Source organism: Eubalaena glacialis, chromosome 3 (assembly GCF_028564815.1).
Source record: "Eubalaena glacialis isolate mEubGla1 chromosome 3, mEubGla1.1.hap2.+ XY, whole genome shotgun sequence".
NCBI classification, from domain to species: Eukaryota; Metazoa; Chordata; class Mammalia; order Artiodactyla; family Balaenidae; genus Eubalaena; species Eubalaena glacialis.
In genome coordinates this window covers 73,270,670-73,296,382 of record NC_083718.1, presented here as the reverse complement: position 1 = coordinate 73,296,382, position 25,713 = coordinate 73,270,670, and the positions used below count along the sequence as shown (strand labels likewise).

Below are 25,713 nucleotides of genomic sequence, written 5' to 3'. Positions count from 1 at the left end.
GTTGGGCAAAACTCTTATATCCCACAGGTTGAAAAGTGAAAAAGTTAAAAATGAATTCCTGTCCTGGTTGGGTTTAATTTTTCAACACCAGTTAGGCATTTCATTTTAGACCTTCTGGAGGGCATGATGAAATTGCAGAGTTGTATTCTATTTTAGCCCATTCATTGCTGTAGCAAATATTTATGAACCTTCTCTGTATAAGGCATGAAAGACACTGAGGAACACAAATGTGCCAGCGGTGGGCCTTACCCTCAAGGAACCTACAGCCCAGTAAGGGGCCGGTATCATGGTCATGATCTTTGTAACATGGGCAGCTGACTTGCTTCCAAAGCCCTGTGCCCAAGATAGGACTGTGTTCCTTACGGCCAGGAGTGTATCGGAGAAGGTCATTCCGATCCAAAGTTCTTGAACATGCAGGGTGATACGCGTGGCAGAACGCTTTCTTTCTTTCAAAGGGTGCTGATTTTTACTTAGGCAGCCTGAGAAATGTTCTGTGTTTGAGTCCTTACATAGCTGGCCTTCTTGCTTTTCCCTAAACCCTGCCTCTGCTTTCCTTTCCCTTCTGCTTCCCCTTTCACTCTCTTTTGTTCCCTTCCTCCCCTTCAATGGGGCATCCCCCAGACCCCCAAATCACTATTTGCCCAACCTGTGACCTGAGACCACTTGGCATTTCCCTGGGATGGCTGGAATTTACCGCCCGCCGAAGAGGCATCTGTGACATTTGCTCACCTGGGCGGCTTAAGCTACAGGGTCCGCGTGGAGGGACTGCTGAGAGGAAGTGTGAAATTTACCTCTGTGCACCAGGGTTCTCGCCAGCAGGGAGACAAACAAGGATGCTTTTGAGAAGCTGGAATTAATTTTTATCAGGGTATGCATATATAGTTCTGTATATTCACACACACATTTATTATGTATTCAGTAAATGCATGTAGACAATTTGTGCATTATCTGTCATTTTCTAGTCATTATTTTAACAAATTAAATTTTCATGGTTAGCTTCATCTTTCACATTCATACCCTCCCCTTGCACAGCTCCCTTCTTTCTCCCTCTTCCCCCCTGCTGGTAGAAGACACTGGGTTAACTTAATGCTCTTTGAGGCCTTGTGCCATTAGACCTACTGTCTCCTTAAGGTTTATGAGACTCCGGTGATGGCTTTCTCACTGTGGCTGGCTCAGCCAGGCCCAGCCGTTCTGCTGGTAAGGAAATAGCTGCTTGTCTCTTTGGATCAAACTGGTCTAGGAGCTTGTTCAATCCAGTTACTGGGACAGGCCAGCCCTGGAGGCTTCTCCGACTCTTGGAACACACAGACGCACAGTCTGTCTGTCCTGGCTGTCAGCCGAGGAAGGGAGGCAGGCAGTGTAGATGGTTAAGCTGTTACTTTATACTCATGTTTACCCTATCCAAGTGATTTGAAGGGAAGAGTGCCGTGGGCCCCAGGCTGGGAGAAGAGTGGTGGTGGGTCATCTTAGCATGAAGCTGAACGGAAAACGTCAGCGGAAGTGATGCCCCTTTTTCCCTTTGGAGCAGGAAATTCTTCTGTGCGCAGGTAATAATAGTTAATGCATAGAGCACATGTGGAGCTACTATCATTGCCTCAGTTTTTAAGATGAGGAAACTGAAAGAGAGTTTCATGAACTTCCCGAAAATTACACAGCTTATGAGAGGATCTGTTGGGACAGGTTTGACTCAGGAAGTTTTACTAAATGTAGATTTTTCTACCAAAATATTCATTCCCATTGAGTGACAGCCCTTCAGCTTGTGATTCTTCCCAGAAAATCCCGTGGAATCCTACTCAGTTGTCCAAATAACAAATCATTTGGCTCTGCCCACTTCTGGTCCTGTTTCTCAGGTACATGAACTTCATTATCTCTTGGCTGTGGTTGGCTGTAAGACATAAATAAAAGGAGATAAGTCCAAAATTCTCCCTGGGCCTGTTTCCTGATTTTTGCTAGGCCCTTGCCTATTTGCTTTTTTAGAATCTACCTGATTTCTTTCAGGCAGTGTGCATGACTTACTTTCATAGGTGGGCTAAAGCTTGACTGCCCCTCTGTTTTATATATTTTTTATATATATGTCATCTTTTCTAGTTCCTTCTCAGAAGCCTAGGGCTCGGGAACTTAAAGCCGGGCACAGTGTCTTGTTCTTGCATGCCCTTCCTGGTCCTGCTGTCCTTTTGTCACACCTCCGTATGCGACTGAATGGAAGCTTCCTTGATGAGACCAGAAAGTCTCATCTGCCCAGTTGCAGAGCCAGTCTTTTCAGAATGGCACATTGAGCAGCTCCTGTTTTTGAGGAGTGGGTATTCTCAGCTTAGAGGAGGGGACAGCTGCCTCCCAAGGACCTGGGTGGAGATGGAGTCCCGGGGATGGGCCTGGATGGTGACGGTGCAGGGCTTGTTATCTTCACATCACCCCAAGGGCTAGAAGGGAAAAAAAAGAATTCAAGGTATCTTATGTTTAAATGTATTGTTTAGAAAACAGTATAATCCCAGGCAGACCTTAATAAATAAAATACATTATAAAAGAAAATAAATTCACCTTTAATTGTACTGCCCTAGCTCAATATCTATTATAAGCCCTTCCCCCATGTTTATATTTTCTCCCTGTCATTTTCCTTATGGCCATATGAATGTTCTGTTTCTTGGAGATGATTATATACTCAGGAATGAAATTCTCTTCTACTTATCAATAGAATCTGTTATGTATCTTATTTATTTATTTATTTATTGCTCATCTCATTTCAAAGAGGAATTCGAGCAGCTTACCAGAAGGTACAAGCAAAACGAAGAGATTTACTAAAGAAATGAGGAAATTAGAAAAGCAAATTAAGGTAGAAAAATAAAGTGCAAGGGAGCGTTAGTATGTAAAATTGCACGCACAAGATCCTTTCTCATTGTGGCCTTCCCAAGCCTTTTGCTGGTAAGGAAATAGCTTCTTGACACTTTGGATCAAACTAGTCTTAAGACCTTGTTCAGTCTAGATCCTGTAGAGGCTGGCTATAGATTTGATTGTTTGCTTCCTGGTAGCAAAAGCAAAAAGGGAAACAGGCTCGATTTCAAATTTCAAAGCATTTAGAATTGAAAGTGAATCAGTTGTTGGCTGCATGCAGAATTTCTCCTATGGTTCCTAATAAGAAGATGCTAAATGATATGACAGATGTTGCCCTCAACATATAAACAAGATATTATATTTCATATTTTACTGTAGCCCTTTATATATAACGTCCCCACCACACTTGCCAGATCTTATTATAATTATTGTTTGACAAACCGACTCCCTCATTAGGCTAATGAATTTCTGGAAAACAGTGATTAGAACTTATATGCCCAGCATATGTGTAGTAAATACTCAGTTAATAGTTTTTGAATTGAAACACTGTTTTATCTTCTTATCCAAAAAGGGGGAAAATCCATTCATTAACATTTACTGAGAATTGCCATCAAAAAGAGGGGTCAAAAGTTCCTGCCCTTGAGGAGTTTATGGTCTACTGGCCTAGATACATCTTAATAGATACATTGGACGCTAGCTTGATAAGTGCTGTATAATAGAGGCATGAACATTTTTTGTGTGTGAAATGACGTATAAGATTGCTTAAAATACACTCTCAATACAGCTAGCTTCTCCTTTTGGAGTTTGGATCCTTAAGCCCGGAGAGGGGAGGGAAAAAACAGGAATGCTGAGGGCATCTGAGCGAGGAGTGAGGCCACTGTCTTGCAGATTAGCATTTTCATTTCCTTTCTCTTTTAGGGGGGAGGTCCTTGGTTAACTACCCCAGCCTCCCCAACCCCCAGCTCTCTGGGATGAGGGTGTGATGGGGCCTCAGGGAGGTCGGGAGTGGGACCCCTCTTTTGGCCTCTTCCTGACTTGACCTGGCAGCCTCAGAGGGAAGACTGTTCCTTTTCCCGCTGCCCATCAGCGTGATGGCCACCACTACCATTCCTGTAATGACTTATAGACCACACTGGATCCTAAGACCAGGAAGAACGAATGATCCCTGGGACATACTTGTAAAATAAAAAGTGAAAAGAACAGATAACTGCCACATCTGGCTTTTACCCAGTTTTGTTAATTTTTTAGTTATTCATTGTTATATTAATCAGAGAATTTTTACCTTCATATTTCCCATTCTCCCTCTTTTCCTTTCTTCCTTTCTTTTAAAAACCTTTACCTGGTGCTGACTTCTAAGCTAGGCACAATGGGAAATGCAAGACAGGACCTTGTCCTCAAATTGCTTATCATTGGGAGAAAATAGAGAGGGCTTCAGGGCAGCCATTGATCAGGGCCTTGCAGGTGACCTAAGTGTAGCACAGTCTTTAACCCTCTGTACGCTCTCAAAGTTTCCAGAAAGATGATTGCAGTTTTGTCTGAGATTGTAAGCTTCTTCCGCTTCCAGATGGTAAACTAGTGAGCCATGCTTTATTCATCTCTGCATACCCAGCACAGTGCTTGGTGTATATGTGATGCTCAGTAAGTGTTAGTTGAAGGAAGGAAGGGAAAAAGGAGTCACAGATAATTCATCTAAATCTGAATCGTACTTATTTCTATTTTCAGACTGCCTATCTTAAGAAATTATTTCCAAAATTACTGCTGTCTGCTGTGAGCGTACTAGTTTCTGAACCTTATGTGCTTGCTTCTGCAATGTGTCAAAAAATAAGAAGACAGGATGGAAATCCCTCTTAGATCTATTGGATCACTCCAGTGAAGTGCTCCAAACCCAGTACTCAGAGACAAAGAGGTTTCTGGTTAGAATCAACCTGTTATTGAATGGCTCCTCTGAGTCTGGGTTTTCTGAGTTATGGTCTCGGCCTTGGGGTTATGACGGGTGCCCAGGGTGTCCTGAGGTAGATGGAGGGGCGGGAAGAGTGTGCAAGAGATGTCACATGAGAACCGTGTAAGACAAATGATAATCAGATTTAGGAAGCTGGCTAGACACAACCTTTCAGTGGGAGAGGCAGAGGTGGGAGGGGCAGCTGCTTTAACTAGTCAATGGCTCAGATTCCAGTACCTTCCTTTTATTCCCATCCTCAAATTGTCCTGTCTTTTCCTATCTACAAAGCCTCCTCTTTTTTCTTTCCCCTCTCCCCAAAGTTATGCCAGCTTTCTCTTTGCTTCTGCTGACTTTTTGCCCAGTTTTCCTCCCATCAGATCAATTGGAATACTGGAAAAGGACTCCTCCATTAGATAATCATAATAGTAATAGTAATAAATACAAATAAACCCAAGAAGTTGAAAGTGTGGTTTTTTAAAACGTGAAAGCTGTTGTAGACCCCACAGCAGGGGAAGTAATTGAGTAAGAGGCTCTTTGGGCACCCTCTACACTTCTCCCCTCACCCCTCCCAGTGTAAGCACGTGTAATTTAAACCTGTCCTTGGGGAGGAAGAAAGGAAGAATTGCCCCTACCTTCCTCCTGCCAGCCCCCTCCCTGCTTGAAAATTCCTAGTTGGAGTCTGTGATATCTCAAACCGGGCTGTCACTTTTCAGGGTCACTCCCTGGGGATATCCTTCCCCCATCCCAGGGCAGTTCAGATGTTTCCGAGTGAAGAGTATCAAAAAGCTCATTTTCCCTACGCATCTCCCTCCTCATGAGCCCTGTTCCATGTAGGGTCCTGCGTTTGCTTTAGTGGCTTTGCTATTTAGTCTTCTCCTGGGGAGAGTGGGGATGTTTGTCTTAGACCAGGAATCTCACTGTGGACTTTGAGGAAGGCTGTGTGGTCTTTGAGGATCAGTACATTTAAATAAAAATGTCCTGAAGAGTTCCTTCGGCTTGATTCGAAGAGCACTAGAACCAGTTTCTTTGTCTGATTCTCTTCTGTGGCTGTTCCAGTCTCTTGCTCAGCAGAGCCACTCTGTTTAAGGCTCTTCTCAGTTGCCAAGACTCTCACCCTAAGTCGGGCATCTTGGCAGCTAGTAACAATGGATGTCTAGCAGAGAAACTTTTAGCATTTTGGTCTGTAAACTTTTTTCTTTACATCATATACCCATGTGTAGTTTTTTTCTTGAATAAGACCCCTTTCCTTTGTGTCATTAATAAACAAAATAACTTTCAATTTATAGTCTCACCCCTTTTCTATACCATCCCTTGAATAAATGGTGCTTATATACATTCATTCATTCATTCACTCATTCATATATTCAACAGATGGCATCTTCCTGGGGTACTAAAGTCAAAGAGAGAGAAAGCAATCTGGGAACCTGACAGTACAACTGTGATGTACACAGAGAGGATATGTGCTGTACTCACACCCTTGGAAATTAGAGCATTTTTTGGTATTTTAAAGAACCGTAAATATAGATGATCACTCTCTAATCCTACTGGCAAATCTACCTGTCAAACCAAATAGGGAGATGCACCCAGCATCCACTGCTTATGTTTAGCGGTTTATACTGGTGGAGTTACTGCTCTAATGTATGCAGACAAATAGGAGTAAGAAGAGCAAAGGATACAGAAGATACATGTGCATCTATGTCATTGCTTGCCTAGAGGAAGCTGCTCATGGGTGAAGATGCTATAGTTATCCCTGAACAAGCCTCAAACACGGCACTAGGCACGTGATGAGTGTTCAGGAAATGTATGTTTTTTCCCTCTTCATTTCCAAAGCAAAACAGAAACATCCAAGCCCATTTGGAGCAGCTCTGTGATGCAGGAGAACAGATTCTGGCCTGTTCTACTATTGAGTAGATGGGTAACGAGGGGCCTGCCACTCAGGCCAGCTTCCTCACCTGTAAGGTGGGCACTATTACACTCATCCCCCTGGCCCTGTCCACTTCCAGGGAGGTTATGAATCTCCAGTGAGATATGGGTGTACAATGCATTGTAAATTACAAACCACAACCCAACTTGAAGTTTTTTTTCTCTAACCTATCCTGTCACCACTGCTTACAAAATCGAAGCAAGAGAGAGAACTCACAGATTGGCCGGCATGTGGAGGGCTGATTTAGAACATGGCATAGATTTCGCAATCTTGTTGAACACAGAATTGGTGGGGCATGCAGTGAATATGGAGCTCGAGAGCCCAAGAGAGTTGAACAGAGAGGTGTGATTGAGAGGTTTGACGATGGCCTGTTGAGACTGTTATCCACAGAGGGAACTTGAAGATAGAGGTGAGCTGCCCACAGAGAGGACAGCGGCAACAGTCCACCAGGATTTTGTACGGAGAATGAAACTTGGAGGTCGACCTCACAAACCCTCACACCTCACACCTAAGGATGGCGGCCAGGATGATGGACACAAGGGAGATAGCAAATGTGGTTTGATGTTCATGTGTGTGCCTATTTCATATTCCCTGGTTTCGTGCACCAGGCCTTAGGATGCTACAGCTTCTACTGTATCTTCAGGTAATGGGTACCGGTGTCTTTCGCTTTGTGTGGATAAGTTCCTGAAAAGTGTTTGGGTCCAGTTTTGATAACTTTGTCCTTTATTTGAGTCTACTTCTTAGCTTCATGGAAACAATGTGTGTGATGGAAAGAACCCTGGATGGGGATATTACAGAGAGCGGGGACTTGGGTATGTTCCTTATACTCTGGCAGTCTTGGCTGCCTTATTGTTAAGTGAAGGGATTCACTTTGAAAGATTAAGAGGTCTCTTCCAGGGCTAGGCTTGTAGCACTCCTTTTGTAGGGCGAAGAGCCCTTTTTGTAATGTGACTACTCACATCTCATAATGTTTCATCTGCCTTTTTTTTGTTGTTAGTTGTCAATCTTTTGTGTCCGACTTTCTTGAGGAAGGACATCACGCACACTTATTCGATGTGTGGAGTTTATCTTCCTATTCATAGGAGTGCAAAATGAGAGGTTTTCAATACAGATTCCCTTGCTAACTCCAATTTCTCAGAAGCTTAGTGAATGGTCATCTCGATGGTCCATCTATCTGCCTCTCTCTCTTTTTTTTTTATAATTTTGATTGGAATATAGTTGATTTACAGTGTTGTGTTAGTTTCAGGTGTACAGCAAAGTGATTCAGTTATGCATATACATATATCCACTCTTTTTAATCTATCTGCCTCTCTTCATCAGTTTTGTTTTGTTTTTGTTGTTTTTGAAGTTGTGCCCACTTGCAACCATTGGGCACTTCTGCTTCAAGAAACAGCCTCACATACACCACCCCAGGGGGTGTTCCCGGGAGAAGTAGAGAGAGAAGTGCCAGATGTTGTAGCATCCCTACCCCCCCACTTCCCACAGCTTTCTAGCCCTGGAAGTGTGAATCTCCCACCCAGTCACTTAAGCCCACTTTTTATATGCAGAATGAGAGGGGAAAGAGCCCTGGGGATGCAGGGAGGCCTTGTCCCCTCTCATCTCTCCTTGCTGGGACGGACAGCTGATTTGGGGGAATTGAAATCCAGAGTCTGAGGCAAAGACCAAAGGACAGAGGCCAGACCCAAAGTGGCTGTGTGATGGCAGGCGGGCTCAAAATGATTGAATGAAACAGGGATACCATCACTGGGAGCTGAAAAACCTCACGTCCAGATGTGGTTGGAAAGGTTCACAGAATGAAAGACAGTCTGATGAGTGAGATACACACGCCTGTAGAGTACAATAGAAAAATCAATAGTAAGTGGAGGTGAAAGAGTTCTAGCCGGCTTTTATTGAGCACAAAGAAGACAAACTGGCTTTTGCAGTGGTTCCAGCTCTATGTTAATGGTGCTTTTTAAAAAACTCCTGTACAGGGTAGGGGGGAGAAGTCACACAGGAGAAGTTGCCAGCCTGGACATGCAAACACACACATACACACAGATGACGAAAAAAAGAGAAATCAACTCAGGACTGAACATTCTCGGGTTTATGCGTATGGGTTTATGCACGTGATGAAGTGTGCTGTAATTTTACATGCATATTTTGGACTTTAAGATGGCATAGGGTTTGATCTGTCTTTTCCCATCCCTGGTCCCTTCTTCCTTCCCTTCGCTTTCTGCAAGTCTAGTGTGGCTTTATTAGGAATTCCCTTTGGTTTAGGGGGAAAAAAAATTAGAGCGAGAAAGAGAGACCGGCTGGAGGGGGAAGAAACAAAACTAGCTCTTGGCTGGCAGCCCACAGCATGGGCCCAACAGCCGCGTTCAAGAGCGGTGCCCTGGCCTTCTGTTTTCTTAAGCACACCCCCCTCACCCGCACGGTGCCCTCTTTTCTTCTAAGGGGGCTGAGGGAGGCTGTTTCTACCCTCCTAACCCTTTTTTTTCCCCCCTTCTGTTGTTTAAAGAGAATATTTCTATCTCCTTTTTTTTTTTCTTTTTTTTTTTTTTTTTTTTGAGGCTTGAGCCCAGAGAGCAGTGAATTTCTCCTTGCTGGCCTCTCCTCTCCTCCCCAGCCCCCTCCCTGATGAAGAGTTCATCCAAAGTTCGCATCCAGACTCTGAACAAAGTGGCCCAGACCTTTTCCTGACTCCTCACCCTTTGTCCTCATCACTCAGTGACAGACAGGAATCAAATGCTGAGGACCCAGCCGGGAGAGGGGCTGTGGGGGAGGGGGGAGAAAGGAGAAGATTTCCCATTAACTGGCTGGGCCCTTAACAACCACGGGGAGGAGGGGGGAGGAGGGGGAGGAGGAGGGGGGAGGAGGGGGAGGAGGAGGGGGGAGGAGGGGGAGGAGGAGAGGGAGGAGGGGGAGGAGGGAAAGAAAGGGGAGGGGAGGGGGAGGGGGAGGGGGGAGGGGGGAGGGGGGGAGGGTGGCAGGCCCAGAAAGGATTTTTGTTTAAGTTTCCCCAGGCACACACTGAGCATTCCCAAGTTGTTTGCAGACGGTTTCATCTGGTTTCTGTTTGAGGAGAGGAGAGAATAGGATGATCTGTAAGGAGATGGGCCCAACAGAGGGGAGAGAAGGGATGGGAAAAAGATATCAGGGGTGTTTTTGCTGAAGCTGGAAACATCGAAGCTTTCTGATCTTACTGTGAGAAAACGAATTCTCTGAGAGTTCAGGGCTCACCTTTTGGAGGTGGATTACACTTTTCAGGACACCAGAGGACCACAGAGCAGGTTACTTCTTTCTGAGTGCTAAATGATCCCCTGGTGCCCTGGAAAGAGCCCGTTTACCTCCAAAAGGTGAGTTGTTTATTGCCGGTGAGTAGAATATTGGCTGTAATGCTGGCTCATCCATCCTCTCCGATCCCTGCGAGGTATTTAGGGTGGAGGTGATATTATCCACGTCTCACTACGGGAAGGGGGCTGACGAATGCCTTTCTGATTCCTGTTCCCGGGATTGAATTGCCGGGGAGGGAGGGGAAGTGACTTTGCCAGGGTCTTATAGTGAGTGAGCCACTGACTGAGATGGAATTAGATTTCTGTCCCTGTTGCAATGCACTTGTTTCTCGGAGAAGAATAAGCGTATTGACTCTGACGTGGAGCCTCATGGAGAAAGGCTGATAGGAGAAATACCTCGGCCAGCTCTCACTGGGAAGGGAGAGGCCAAAAGGAGGATGCTTCCATCATAGTCCCGACCTCGTCAGGTTTTTTTTTTTTTTTTTTTTTTTTAGTGCTTTGGGGCTCTGGGCTGGCTCACTTGTACTGCTTGCTTCATGCACTCCTGCCACGGTTCCCAATGGCCTCCACTCCCTGTGCCTCCAAGGTCAGGTATACTGCTGAGTTCAGGTAAACAAGCATGGGGGGGGAGGAGGTGTGTGAAAAATGAGGCCTGAATTGGTGAGGAGGAAGTTAAATTGTGAGATGCCATTTTTGGTGAGCCTTAATGGGGAGGACAACAGCGTGAAATCCTGCTTGGCATTATGGCCAGAAGATCTATTGCCTTTTGCTCCCCTAAATCTTCAAAATCATAGTGAACTCTGTGACTCCTGAAAGCAGATGCTGTCACCTAGCCCTTCACAGTTTGGATGATGGAGGGAATTGAGAATTCCTTCTGTTGGATGAACAGGGAATTGATCTCAGGAGTCAGGATGCTTGGGGTCTGTTTCTCCTTCTGACTGTGGATTTGTTATAGTAAACTATAAACTAAATAAATTATAAGAAAGACTCTTTGCGGGGATGTTGAGGTTTGGTGATATTAAAAACTTCGAATGCATGATTACACTTCTAACATTTATTGAGGTTTTATGTGCCACTCATTGTGCAAAGCATTTCTTCTGTTCATATATGTTATTTCATTTTAAAGTATACAACAATCCTACAAGGTGGAAATAATTATTTAACAAATGAGGAAATTGAGGCACAGGGTGATTAAAAATAACTTGCCTAAGATTAGTTTGGTCAATAGTTATGCGCATTATCATGGAAATACAGTGCACGTCCAGTGATTTTTTTTTTTTTTTCCAGAATAGCTCTGTTCACAAAGAGTTTTGTAATCAAGGGACCACCTTATTCATTAGGGTTCTGGATAACTTGGATCCTGATTCATTTCAGGCTAAGTTGAGTGAAAGCTTACCTTTTCACAGATTAACAAAGGGGGGCTTTCTAACTATATTAGTCACATAAATGGTGTTCACGGGAATATTTATCCTGCTTAGCAGAATAAACTTTCCAAAGATTTAGCAGCGGAATTTGCATACAATAAATGTTTTAATTACTAATGATTCTTGCCAATTAATTAAAAAGTCTGTCTGTCATGACGCTGCTTTCTTGGCAGCACTTTTGTTGACAATGAGTTTGTGTTTATATTTAAGTCACACAATGACATTTCTTTTCACCATTTCCTAACCCAGGTCTTCTGTGGCAGAACATCCTTTTAGCAGACGGGTGTGGATTTTCCTAGTCTACAAGTAGAGAAATGGGGAGATGCATGCCCTACCTTGGGCCTGAGAGGAACTTGGTGATAAGGTCTGCATTCCAACCTGAAGCTCCTGCATTTTCTTGGCTTCTTGTTTCTCGTGAGCTTGTCAAGGCCATTTGCAAAGTTGGGGCCCTCTGCGAACAGGGGTGCTTGCTGCTGCAGTTAGATGCAGTCTAGACTTTCCACCTCCCCTGTGGCACTTTTGGCAAGTTGACAGGTATAATTGATGAGTTATTCTAAGAATGCGATTCCTGAGTAACTCTAGAGTGGAGTGACTGTGTTTCTGAGCAGTTAATGTGGCTGGAGGGGAAGGCAGATGAAGGGGGTGGGTGTTGGGGAGCTGGGGGGTGATGGGGAGGAGGGTCTTTGTTCAAGCCGAGTTGTGTTCCAAGACGGTGGTGTCTGAGTGAGGGCGGCGGGGAATCCTAGTACCCAGGGTCCCCTCTTAGGGCTCACGGTTTCAGTATGAGAGTCCGTGAGGCTTTTCCAGTTCATCCCCATGTGCGTCCTAGGAAAGGAAACAGAAACAATTCACTTTAACATGTAAACTTCCACGCCACCCTTCTCAGCTGAGTTGATGGGAACTCCCAAAGCCGCTTTCATTGCTTCTAATTTGCCTTGTTGCTGACTGTCCAAAGTTCTGATTGTCCCTGACTGGCCATTTCAGTCTCAGGGGTTTGCAAAGTTGGTAGTCTGTTGAGAAAAGAAAGAAGTCGTGGAGGCCTTGGTTGTGATCATCGTTTCTCATTGCCCTTGAGGATGAGCGGTGTCTGAAAGCAGTACAGGATCTGTGGCCATAGGTGGCCAGCCAGGTGTCAGCGCTTTGAATTCTGTCCCTCGAGGATGCCCTTCCTTCCCGCTGTGCTGTCACCCCTGCTGAGTGGTTTGCTGCTTCCTGAAAACACGCCTGTCCCCTCACTCTCCCCTGCCCTACTGGCCTTGCCGACGAAGAAGACTCCTCCTGGGTTTTCTTGTGAATACTCAGTTATGATAGGTTCCTTTTTCCCTTTCCACGCACTGGAAACTAGTACCTCCCTGGCACACAACCCTTACATTCTTTTTAAACCCAACCCACCTATTTATAGATCCAGACACAATTATCTTGTTAGCTTTTGACTGTGGGTGAGTTGCTGTGGTGGTAGCACTTCTATCTTCCAAATGTTAGCTGGACCCCAGATTCTGGGGCTACTTGAGAAGAATTAAGCTGTTCCCTTAAAGGTTAGAAATACTAAGTCTGCCCCATATTTTCTCCCCTTTTTTCCTGATGGGAAGAATTAATTGGGTAGGGAGACATGGGTGTGAATTTCAACTTCTGTGGTTACCAGCTGCATGACCCAGGGCAAGTCACTTAACAACTTCTTCTTTTTTTTTTTTTTAATTGTTCGCTTTATTTTTTAAAATTCTTAATTAATTAATTAATTAATTAATTTTTGGCTGTGTTGGGTCTTCGTCGCTGTGCGTAGGCTTTCTCTACTTGCGGCGAGCGGGGGCTACTCTTTGTTGCGGTGCGCGGGCTTCCCATTGTCGTGGCTTCTGTTGCTGCGGAGCACGGGCTCTAGGCGCGTGGGCTTCAGTAGTTGTGGCACGTGGGCTCAGTAGTTGTGGCTCGCGGGCTTAGTTGCTCCGTGGCATGTGGGATCTTCCTGGGCCAGGAATCGAACCCATGTCCCTTGCATTGGCAGGCGGATTCTTAACCACTGAGCCACCAGGGAAGCCCCGCAAGTTACTTAACTTCTGGTTTTGTTTCTTTTTATAAATCTGTAAAAATGTGGGTATTTGGCTAAAAGTTGTTGGGAGGGCTAAAAAGTAATGAAATAATAGCCACTAGTTTGTAAAAATATTGTTAATTTTCTTTTTTTTTTGCTTTCTAGCTTTTATTAGGTCAGAAACACCGTCCTTTCCACTGTGAAGTATAAAGTGCTTTGGGCTTTGGGAACCAAGGTGCTTTTCAGACCCAAAGCCGGCACTTACTAGTACTCTCTGGGTTTCTCCCCTGACTCTGCATGACGGTTCTGGGTCTCTCTGGCTCTCGAGAGGGTTATCTCCAATTCTCTCAGGGTTCATCTGTGCGTAGAAGCTTGGTAACATCAAGGTTAGGCTGACTGATGTTCTCTTCCTTAGAAAGAATCTAAGTTTTCCCACTTTATCCTTCCTTTATGCCTGTCATTCCCGGTTGCTGGAAGTAATAGTATAGTGTGATAATTATAACAACTTAATTTGCACAGCTCTGTCTTAATTTCAGATCATTTTTCCATTTCCTCTCACATCAAAGTGGCATTATCCCCATTTTAGAGATAAGGAGATTGAGTCTCTTTGAGGAAAAAGGTTTACATTCTCTTCTGCTAATAACTTGCTGTGGGAAAGTCACTCAGAAGCACAAAATGAAACATGGATTGTTAAAGCTGCCAGAGGCTTTAGAGAACATCTAGTCCAGCCCTGAGGAAAAGAAACTTCAATAGAAAATTTGGGATTTGCAATTACCGTGTTAAAAAAGTCAAAAGAAACAGGTGAAGTGAATTTTAAAAAGTATATCCCAATATATCTAAAATATTATTTCAACATGTAATCAATATAAAATTAGTAATGAGATATTTTACATTCTTTTTTGGTACCGTTTTCAAAATTATCTGTGTCTTTTACAGCACATTTCAGATTAGCCACATTTCAAGTGCTCTGTGGCCACACGTGGCTAGTGGCTTACCTTATTGGTTAGTGTACATCTAGTCTAACCATTTAATTTTACAGATTAGGGCACTGAGGCCCAGAATTATGATTAACTGATAAGTGGCAAGTCTCTGTTCCGAGCTTGTTTCAACTATACTGTCTGCATTCAGCTGTCTTAAAGACAGAAGACCTGGCTTCTGCTGTAATTTTACATCTGCCCTCTTCTACTCTATAGTTTGGGTTTGGAGAAGGCTCCCACTGTTCACAGGCTAAGACAGTGCTGTGCTTGTCCCGAAAGTTACAGTCTTTCCCATAGCAGAGAGAACTTTCTGGTTCCTGAGCATGTCCTTGCTCTAGGGGAAGTGGGAATCCATGGAATTTATGCCTTGTAGATTTCTCCTCAGTGGAATGGGGTCAATGCTGATCAGAACTTCCCTTGCTTAAGCCTGTAAACTTGGGCATGATTCTCCTTAAAAAAAAAAAAAAAAAAAAAAAAAAAATCTCTGGAAACCTAAGCCGCGCCCTTGGCAAATGGCACTGGTGAGCCAAGTGGGCAGTGCCAATAGAGCAATTTTCAGTCATGGTCCCACGGTATTAATTTGGCTGTAAAACAGTTGAGGATGAAATGAATGATGTCTCTTGAAGCTAAGACTGAGCAGCCTGAATGGAAAACGAGGTCAGTCACCTGCCTGGATGACGACTTGGGGAGCCTTTTTTTTTTAAAGGAGAAGAGGAGCCCTTTATTAATCACCGCTTTTGGCATGTTATGTGTGATTCATTTGCTCATTGTCACCACCCAGCTCAGCTTCACTTTTATCAGGTGATCTCCAAACTGACATGATCCTTATTATATTCATCGGCTTCCAGAAACTGCCAGTGAGAAATCTTATTTATGGTGATGATGGTTATGGTTATGATTATTGACAGCCATTATTATAAGCATCATTATTATTTAGTGTTAATCAACAACAGTATGAAAGGTGCTCTAAAGAACACAGAATTAGACCCTGTCCTTGCAAATGGGCTCATAAGAAAAAAATGACAGAAAGAGACACCCAGCCTGGGCTAGCTAGGAAAAATACATTCTAGGGAAATACAGCTGACAGAATAGCTCCAAAGGTTGTAATTTTTAGGGCTTTGGTGGAGTTCCATACGGAACCTTGAACACAGATTAGACAAAGAGAAAGTAGAATTTCCCAGTAAAAGAAAGTCCGTTGTTTCAGCCCAGTTTTACTGTTAGACAGAGTTATAACGAAGAAATACAAGGGGAAAGTTGGATGTATGTTTTGTTTCATTGGCATGCAGGTTTATTTTTATGATCTATTTTTACTGTGTACTATTTGCATTTTTTAATGACTTGGATATCACCAGAGTCATTATGGACCTGCTCATGATATGGGAGAAACTTAGATCTAGTGGAAAGAGCACTTGTTTGTGGGACAGAAGCTTCTGTCTCATTTATCTTGATTTTAGATACAGCATTTAACTTTTCAGTTTCTGTTTCCTTATGTATAAAATAGGGATACTGGTAACTACATGATAGTGTTTTGAGAATTAAGGTGTTATTATTTCTACCTTTTGTGTACTACCAGTATCTCTCTCCTTTATCTCAGGTGGGTTTAGATGGCCCCTGAGGGCCTGCTAGGAAGAACCTCCCCTGTCCCTGTCTTTTGTTGAAAGAATTGATGGTTATCTGAAAGGATGGTCATCTCCTGAGAAGGTAGATAGAGACATCAAAGGTTGATGGTTGGAAAATACAACACAGTTCTTCGAAGAGGTGGAACAATCTTGGTTTGTTGGAAAGACGCAGTATCATAATGGAGCTTTGGTGGGGGTCAGGGGACACAGAGATAGTTGTCTACCATACTTCCGAATTTGTTGGCCAGCAAGCAAGAATTTCCCAATTCTTTATATGGCCTTAAGAGGACCATTACACCCATTTGGATGTCCCCAGCTATGATGATTCTAAAGTTGTGGCCTTGAAGCCAAGATCTGCTGTGTACTTTTCCTTAAGTACACAGAATTAAGAAGAATTCCTTAATTTTCTTCTACATTTTAGGACTTTACAGTTAAGAATGGACTCTTCATGGGCTTTTTGGGGGGTCTTGTGGACATGTGGTACCTCAGAAGAGTTTGTAGCTTGTTACTCTAGGCAGTCAAGAAGCCCTGGCCTTTTAAGAAATTGATCTGAATTGTTGCCATACCTTTCTGTAGGGTTCCCAGTTCCCGGGCTTCTGGTTTTTGTTTGTTTGTTTGTTTGTTTCACCTGACTACTAAAATGAGAATATGTTTACCTTATTCTGTCTTTTCCTTTTTTACCTTTTTTCCTCCCTTCCTACAGGGTGGTAGAGCCTTGAGCTGGTGAATTTCAGAATAGAGTTAGGTGGGGACAAAGGCACGTGGTGGAGGCCCTAGACATTGCTTTCCATCGTCTGTGGCTTCTTTGGGTTTCTCTCCCCTCCAGTGCACCCAGATGCCTACTGTACACTCTTAGAGCTAGAAGAGCCTTCTTTTGGAGGTGAACTAGTTTAATTCCTAGAGTTTTCTGATGAGCAAACTAGTGTCAAGCGTTAACTGGAGCCCTCAGTATGTGGTAAAGACCTTGGGGAACCTGATCACAGTTGCTTTCGTCCTTGGTTCATATCCTTTCTAGGCAACGGGCTTCACCCTTCCCAGCTCCGCTCTGCCCCTTTTGTCCTTCTTGACTTTTTGAAGTGCTACCTGGGCAGCCACATTTTTCATAAAGAGTCTCAGACTTAAAATAGCTTGACATTGTATAGTACCTTAGAGTTTACAGCACATTTCATTTACATGATCAGATTAGGCCTTTAAAACCACCTGGAGGAAGGAGGGAGAGGTATCATTTTCCCCCTTTCACCTAAAAAGAAATGGAGGCTCAAAAAGGTAAAGTGATTTGCCCTAGGTTATTCAACAGGTATGTGGCAGGGCTTGAATTTGAATCCTGGTCTGTGTCCTTATCAACCCCTCCCTGCTGATAGACCGAGCCTTGTTTCTTTACACCAGACTCCATTTTCGAGCCTTGTTTCTTTACACCAGACTCCATTTTCGTCTCCTTTTCCTCCTGATTTTTCAGCAAAGAGTCAGCCCCCTAGTCAGTATGATTTCTTTTTTTTCCCCTTTGCATCTCTCCCTAGGGATCTCATGTCCAACCCCATTCTTTTACTGCAACCTTGCTCACCTCTGCTGCCAGCATGAACTCCAGTCTTCCCTAAATTGTGTAATTCTTTCTTTACAGATCCTGAGTTTGACCCTAGTCTCTTTCTACTGCTTGGTCACTTCCCCCTCCTTTTTTTGTTTCTTTTCTCTTTCTTCAGGCAAACTTGGAACTGCTGGGCAAATATTTAGCTTATTATTTTTTTAGAGTATTCCCATGTGAATATTTTGTCAGTGGCCTCTTCTTAATTTCAGTCCTCTGGGGAAGGGTTAATAGTTCAAACCCATCATTTTTCTTGTGAGGGTTGAGACTTACAAAAGCTGCCTGGAGCAAGACTGTCCCCCAGGGTTGGGGGAGGGGCACAGGCCTAGGATGGGGGTAACTGGGAATCCAGTTGGGATGCTGGTGATCATGAGACACTTGCCTCTTCCTTGCCCTGCTGTAGTAGAAATGCTTGGGGAAGCATAGACTCAATGAGTTGCATCCTTCTAAAAGACTACTGCAGAAGTTAAGAAGACTGGAAATATATCCTGATGTGTGTCCTTTTTTCATTTTATTTTTCCTATGAGTTTGCTAAGCGAAGAGCAGGCTTTGTACAACTCCTCCCCCTTCCCCCCCACCACCCGATTTTTTCCTCCCCTTTTCTTAAAAAGGTTCAGTGCTCTTTTGAAACAAGCCAACAAAAGTTGAAGCCAGCGTGTGTATGTGACTCAGCCCTCAGGAGCAGTTCTTTTCCAAAGCAAATTTGAATTCACGGTTGTCAGTTTGGGGCAATGCTAGGACCCAAATCATCCTGGCAGTCCGAAGTACCTCTCTCCCAATATTGAGCACTTTCAATATGATGTTCCTACTTCCTAAATCTCAATTTAGTCTGTTGGGCCCGACAATTGTAAGTATAATTATGAGAAAATTTAGATAGCATATTTGAGTCAGGACTGTCCTAAAAAAAAATCCACAATACATTGTCACTGTAATATTAGAGTAAAATGATGAAAATATTAAGGACCTAAAGTGTTCTACTGCTTTTTAACTGAAGTTGCCTTTCTTGACACAAGAAGCAAACAGGGATTTTGGTACTTTCCCGTTGACTGGGACACCACCATGCCTGTTGGAAGTAGTAGAACCTGACTGGATAAAGCAGTGGGCTAGTATACGCACCCTCTGTGGGCTAGTTCCTTTACTGTATTCCTTGGCCACAGATACCATCCTTAAAGTGGTCTGGCCTTCTCGTAAATGTTCTAGTCACACAGTGAACTTGGGGGATCAAGGTTGATCTGAGACTGGAGTAATCCAAAGAGATGACTTTTGATGGGTCAGCAGTTCTGATCTTCATACCTGAAGAATGGCTTGTGTTTCATATAGATCAGGGATCCCTCTACCCTCAGAGTAGCAGACCTTAGAGGTGCAATTAACCAGCTTCATTATTCACTAGCAACTACCTCAAGGACCCCTGGGCTAAGAGAACTTCTGTGATTACAATAAAACAAAGAAGAGAGAGGAGGAAGGTAACTTTGTATGTAGTTCTTTCTGAGACCTTGGCATGTGGTTAAAGGGGTTTTCCCGGGAAGCTTCATTCACTTTCAGGTGGGCCCCTTGTAAGGATGACAGGGATTTTTACCACATTTGATGGGAAAGTGGGAAAAAGAACCTTAGTGTTGGGGTTTGTATCTCACTAGTAGGAGAAGCACGTTAGTACTCTTTTCTGGAGGAGGTGGGGATGAGGGAGTCTTTGGACTTTAAATTTTGGTAGGAAGGGGTGAGGCTCAAGCCTTCTGGAACAGGGCAAGGTGTGGCATCTACCTGACCCCTTTGCCCCCATTCCTGCCGCCTGCCTCACTTTGAGCTTTCACTGTCTTTCCCTGAGGATCCTATGGGTTGAAGTGTTGCAACTGGATACTCTGAAGATGAGACCCCTTAGCCTGTGGGATCAGTTTTCCGCAGAGCTCATTCTGGGGAGAGCAGCTTTGAAAGGGAAGTTAGTTCAGACCAGACACTGCCCTTTGCTCCTTCCTGGGTCCTGGCTGCGAGCTGAGCCAGCCTGCACTCAGCCTTGCACCCTCAGCAGTGGGGATCCCGCTCTGTGGCCCTGTGAAAGTTAATCCTCAGTGTTAATCCTTTTAGGTGAAGCTGTTGGTTAAAAGGTAATCTGTTTAGCCTCCCTTTCTCCATTCTCCTCCTCCTGTGGCAGGAGAGGGAGTTCAAGTCTTCCTTCCAGGACTGCTGAGCTTTGGCTGATTGATGGTTCATGGTGGCCTTGGGAGAAAAGCTGCCTAACCAGTTCCCAGGCCCCGGTTAGTTAAAACACAGTGTTCACCGTTCATACAGGTATGGGCTGAAGAGAAACAAAGCTTAGGGAAAGGCTTCCTGAGAGGACTGCTGGGGGGGGTCCCACCCTCCAAGCCATCCTGCCTTCCTCAGCCAGGTTTCAGAGTCTGCAGCTTGGGATGAACTTCAGGGCTATGCTGCATTCTCTAAATCCTTAAAAAAAAAATTGCTCTCTATTTTAGCACTCCAGGAAACCACCCAGCAATGACTGTTATAGTGGGATTTTTACTTTATTTTATTTTACTTCTATTCTATTTTATATTTTGAAGTTCTTGTTTATTTAATTTCTTGAACAAGGATCCGGCTGTTTGGGCAGAGTCCCTGTCTTTAGCTCTGTCCATATCCACCCACTTATGAACATCCCAAAGCCTCGCAGACACAAAGCCTCTATTTTCCCACACACATACATAGGCACCCCAACCGTTTCCACTACCCCCAGCTTCTGACCGGCTGTGTGTCTTTTCTACTCCACCCCACCCCTGAAAGCCCCCAACAGACAAAAACAAATTACTAAATTGCTCGCCTGCACAAAAGGGCTGTAGCCTTTGAGGGGAGCTCTCTAGGCACCTAATTTCTCTTAGACTTCTTTCTGTCCTCAGAGGTCCCCAAAGGTACTTGCAGAATGTTTGCCCTTAAACGGTTGTAAATTAGGGGCTGAGTGTATGAAGCATTAATGAAGGCTTCGGTTGGAACCAGCCCACCTCCCCAGGCTGGCAAGTTTTCAGTCCTGCGAAGTCGTTGCCTTGCAGGCCCTGAGTTCCTGAGTGTCAGGTTTCAGCTCCCCTTTCTTCTCTTTTTTCTTCCTTTCTTCCGCAGCTGTTTCCCCACCCCCCCACCTTCCTTATCTTCCATCTCTTTCCTTTCTTCTTCCAAACTCACTCCTCCCCCACCCCTCTAGATTTTTCTAAAAGGAACCCAGGAACAGAGTGAAAATAATGGGGCCAGGAAAGCAGCATTTATTTCTTTTCGTACATAAGGCAGGACCAAAGGAGTTTATTCATTTCTTTTTCCCCTATTTTTGCTTTTTTCTCTTTGTCTTTGCTTTATTTCTTTCTCTTTAAGCCAAGTTCAGAATGCATGCTTGCAGAAGAGAGGAATTTTGAATGACTGCCTAAGGTAAACAGAATGTGGAGAAAGTTCAGCTCTGTCCCATGTGTTAAAAATTAAAATTAGAGAAGAATAATGCAAGTGTGACCTTGAGGGACTGGCCATATGTAGCTAGGGGACCATCACAGCACCAATATATTTATACCTGGGTAAGGGGTAGTCACATTTCAAGCAACTCCATTATGTGAAAATATGGATCCTCAGAAATATATACAAAAAGATTCATGAAGAAGTCTTTGTGTAATTCAACGTAGTATGTGTTTTTAAGCGGCAGTATGTAAGTTGTGCAAGGTAATGGGTTCTTTTTAGATAACAAACTTTTGAGTTTGTTTAAGGTGTGATTTCTTTACCCTAAAACCATTTATTCTCCAGTAGAGTACTTATGATAGATTGTGTGGAGAATACCTACATATTCTACTTCCTGAGTTCAGAATGTTTCCTATCACATCTACTTAAAGTTCAGTTTGGTGTGCTTTTCAGTTTAGTAACTATGAACTGTGCCTATGAGATAATACCATAGTAATTTTAAGCACACACTTTTTGCTAGGCATAATGTAAAGCCCTTTGTTCATTATCTCATTTAAGTCTATTATCATTCTCATTTTAGAAGTGAGGAAACTGAGGGTTACAGAGGGTATATGAATTGTACTAGGCTGCTCTATATAAAACTGCTTGTTTTCTTATCCATCAATGTTCCATCCTGATTGCACTGTGGTCCTACCACTCTTAGGATTATAGTTTGACTTCCGAGGCCCCTTGCACCCAGATATTCATTCATTCATTCACTCATTGGTTACATGTGTTGACTGCCTACTGTGTACCAGGATGCTCTGTCATTCAGGCCGGCACTTGGTGATAACTGCTTGTCACAAGATCTAATGATTTAGTCTCAGCCAATCAGGAGGGGATGTGGCCCTTTCATTCTGTCCCCTGAACTCTTGCTTATGCTACCCGCTTACCACTGTGGCATCCATATGTAATAAATAACTTATCAAAATAGTCATAAAGGACTTGGCAGACAAAATGAACTGCTAGAGAAGACTGCATTAAATTTTAATAGGAAGAATTCTAATAAGCTGAAAACGTGTCTTGGTGTAGAGCTGAGCTGTTCCTTTGAGGCTTTTCCTATGACCTCCTCATGTCTAGGACTGAGTTTTTTTCATTTATGAAATACTTCATTTTTAGATAAACTGCATTTGAAATTTCTTACTCTGTTTTCCAAACAAACAAACAAACAAATAAATAAAACAAAAGTAAAGATGGGAGAAGGCAAGACAAACATCTTTATTCTGTAGAGGTAGAGTGCCTTCCATGCATCAGGCACTGTGTTCATTGCTGGAAAGATATCAATGATCACATCATAGACCCTGATCTCCAGGAACTCGTATTCCGGGGGGAAAGACAAGGAAACTGTCCTATTCAGAGTATGAAATGCTGTGATGGGGATACGGATGGAGTATTGTGGGAGTGTTTAGGAGGGTACCTCCCCATCTTGGGGGTGGTGAGGGCCACAGAATTTTCTTTGAAAAGATGACACATGAGCAGGGTGCTAGGAATGAAGGGAAGTGAGCCAGGTGGGGTGGGTGTAAGGGGTGGAGAGGAGCAGAGTGGCAGAAGAACATTTTTGTGAAAATGCTTTTGTTTGGAGAAAGGTGACTTTTGGTCCTCTGAAGTTCTACAGCAGAGCTTCCAAGACTCTAACAGAGTTAAGTCGTCCTAAAGCAGATGAGCCAGTCTTTTGGAATGTGAGTTTAACCCCTGAGGAGCTCAGGTCTCACTAACTCTCTTACTTGGCGGTGCTGATGGCTTTTCCTCTTCTTTCAGATTAGGCATAACACAGTCTTCTCAATTCAAACTCCAGTGTTTAAAATGTTTGGTGATTTGTGAAAGTCTTCCCATAAAAAGCAGTTGATCAAGCATATAAATAATATAACAGTTAAATTAATAAGTATGTATTGAGCATTTAAAAGTTTAGGGTACTGGGTTTAGATACTCAAGATTGCTCAAGGAAATATATAGCCAGTTCAAATAAATAACCTTTTAAAGCCTATATAAAGTGAACAACATCTATCTGCATACCAATTGCAACATACACTCTGTTCCAGAAAGTAGGTCTGATGGTGCCTTTTTGTGGAAACAGTTTATTAGCAATTAGTGTTTATGTCTTATAAAGTTTAAAAATTTTATTTTTCACTAAAATTCTTTAAATGCAGATACTTTTGGTAATTCATGCCTTTCTTCTAATTCCCCTAGATTGGGAAGATTTACTGTCATTGCAGTCTGTTCTTTTAATAACAATAAGCATGTGGATGATGGTGACCATGAAGAAGGGCATGGGAAGGGTGAGAGTAATTCCTTTCAGCTTTAAGGGATTTAAAATTTTTTTTCATTATTCAAGAGTTATAATTTTTTCGTGTATATTTAAAACAACTCTCATCTTCCATCTTCTCTAATAAATGAGCTCTGCAATAAATTTGTGATAATCTGGTAATCAAAATCAAATCTGGTAATCTGATGTTTTATTGGCTTACTGTCTATGTTTCCCACTAGAATATAAGATCCATGATAGCAGAGACTTTGTCTTATTGCTCTGTCCCTAACACCTAGAACATGCCTTGCCACGTGGCAAGGACTTCCTATTTATTTAATGAATGAAACAGTTAATACTTTATTTGTGCAAGGAAATTGATGATACTTGCAAGTTTTGCATAAACTAGATTGCATAAACATTCATACCGCCTTCAGCGTAACTTAATTGTTTTGATGAGAGAGAAGAATTTCAGAATCTTATAAGATCATTTATTAGTTAGGATGGCATAACTAACTCTGCCATGAAGTATTGGGGAAGTATGTTGGAATTGGTCTCTGGATGTTGAAGAATGCAAAGGTGTAGTAAAGAGGGAGTCTGTAGTATATACCAGGCTGAGTGCACAGCATGGGCAGAGGCTTAGAGTCATATGACCTTTATGGCCAGAGACTCAGGCCATCACAGGGACAGATTAGCCAAGCTAAGAATTTGTATTTTGGAAGACTTGAATAGTAATGTGTTAAAGGATATCAGGATTATCAGAGGCTGAAGAAAGGTACTGAGGAGGGTTAGGGGAAGAGAGTTCATGAGTTAGGAGTTGAGTAGCCTGTTGGTATTCAAGTGGTTGTGTAGAAGGCAACTGGAAATACACGTCTGAAGCTTCAGAGAGGTCAGGGCTATGGACATAAATTTGGGTATAATCAGCATGTATATGGCAATTGATGTTAAGAGAAGGAATGATGATCCCAGAAAGTCTGTACAGAATCGAAGAGGACCAGGGCAGAACCCTGAGAATGCCAAAGTATGGAAGTTGAGTAGGGGAGGGAGTAAGAAAAAAGTTCTATCAGGGATGCAGAAGAGAAACCTGGAGGGAGTGGCATCTTAAGAGGCAAGGCGAGTTTGAGAACAATAAGTTTATCCACATCATTCGATGCCACGACCTTCTTCTGGGCTCATATACTTCTCTCTTAACATATACTGTGCTACATTTGTCTGTTTACTGCCTTTTCCCTGTTAGTTCAGGCGCTCCATGAAAGCAGGGTTAAAATGTGTTTTATCTTTGTGCCTAGGTCAGGAATGGCAAAGAGGTTTCATTTCATGTGCCAAGTCTGAGAATTCTGAGCTGAGGCCAGGGTCTTCAGAGAAGAGCGCCTTAATCCATTAAGGATTTCGGATATGGGTTCAGGATCAGAGAGTGGTGGCAGCTTGCCGTGTCATCTTCATCTCTGCATTAGGCACTTGTTCATTATTCAGTGACCATTTACTGAGCCCCCAACATGTGCCAAGTACCGTGCCAGGCCCTCAATAAATGTTTATTGAATAAATGTGGAATGGTTAAAGGCTCGCAATGTAACAGCCTTTACCAGCAGTGGTAAAGGGACCTGAACGGGGTTGCGCAGCCTTTGAGAGGTATATGCCTGTTAGTCCTACTCACACGTGCAGAAGTGTACTAGTTAATCCAAAGCCCTTGTAAACAGAATGCCAGATGTCAATAATTTTAATGCAAATACTGTTCACTTTTATAAGGATTTAACTTATTAGAGCACACTTGCATCTTACTTCATCTTTGCATGATTCCAACAAGAGTGAGAGGTCAAATGTTGTTACCTCTATTGGACAGATGAGGTAATCGAGATCTATATTTCTGGAATGATTAACAAAGCCAAGACTGAGCCAGGAGTAGAACACAGGTCTGACTCCCACTTCTAGCTCTTGGGATTATGGCAGAGGGATTGGCTTCTCTGATCAAACATAGAGGTCTGCTCTTGAGGCAGATGCCTCATTTTTCAGAGGGGTTTTCCCTTGAAACTCAGTGGGTGACAGACAAGCATTTGGGGTGGTGGAAGGTTGGTAGGAGGAGGAAAGACACCATGGGCTCCCAGAGGCTTCGTGGACTCCCAAGTCATGATTCATGATTCTTTCTCTGTAGCTAATTTTTGTTAAGTATAAGAATTCCAGGAATCTTTCAGGAATTGGGGGAGACTGCTCTCTCCTGAAATATAAAACATCTGCTCTGGGTCTCATTGGAGCTCCACTGTCTAGGGGAAAGACAGGGAAAAAGAGTTGATATGAAACAGACATTGTTTCAAACAATAAATCCCCTCTACTCATTAATGAGAAAATAAATTAAGGGACAGAGGTGTCAGACTTTTCAGGAGGCCTTTCTTAGCACTAATTTTTTTTTTTTCCCTGAGAGAGTGAGAAGTTCA

At 43.3% G+C, this 25,713-nt stretch overlaps 1 protein-coding gene across 7 annotated transcripts in view; it reads left to right on the top strand.

The window, feature by feature from the left end:
• The window catches only part of PBX1 (PBX homeobox 1), a 315,946-nt gene that overhangs the window by 16,810 nt on the left and 273,423 nt on the right, over nucleotides 1–25,713 (top strand). Inside the window, exon 1 of one of the 7 annotated variants that reach the window (XM_061183161.1) lies at nucleotides 10,552–10,573. The exons of 5 other annotated variants lie outside the window; for them this stretch is intronic. The gene's annotated coding sequence lies outside the window, so the exon portion shown is untranslated. Of the gene's footprint in view, nucleotides 1–10,551; nucleotides 10,574–23,296; nucleotides 23,319–25,713 lie in introns of those variants that run through there. One more of the 7 variants, XM_061183162.1, reaches the window with a different exon arrangement.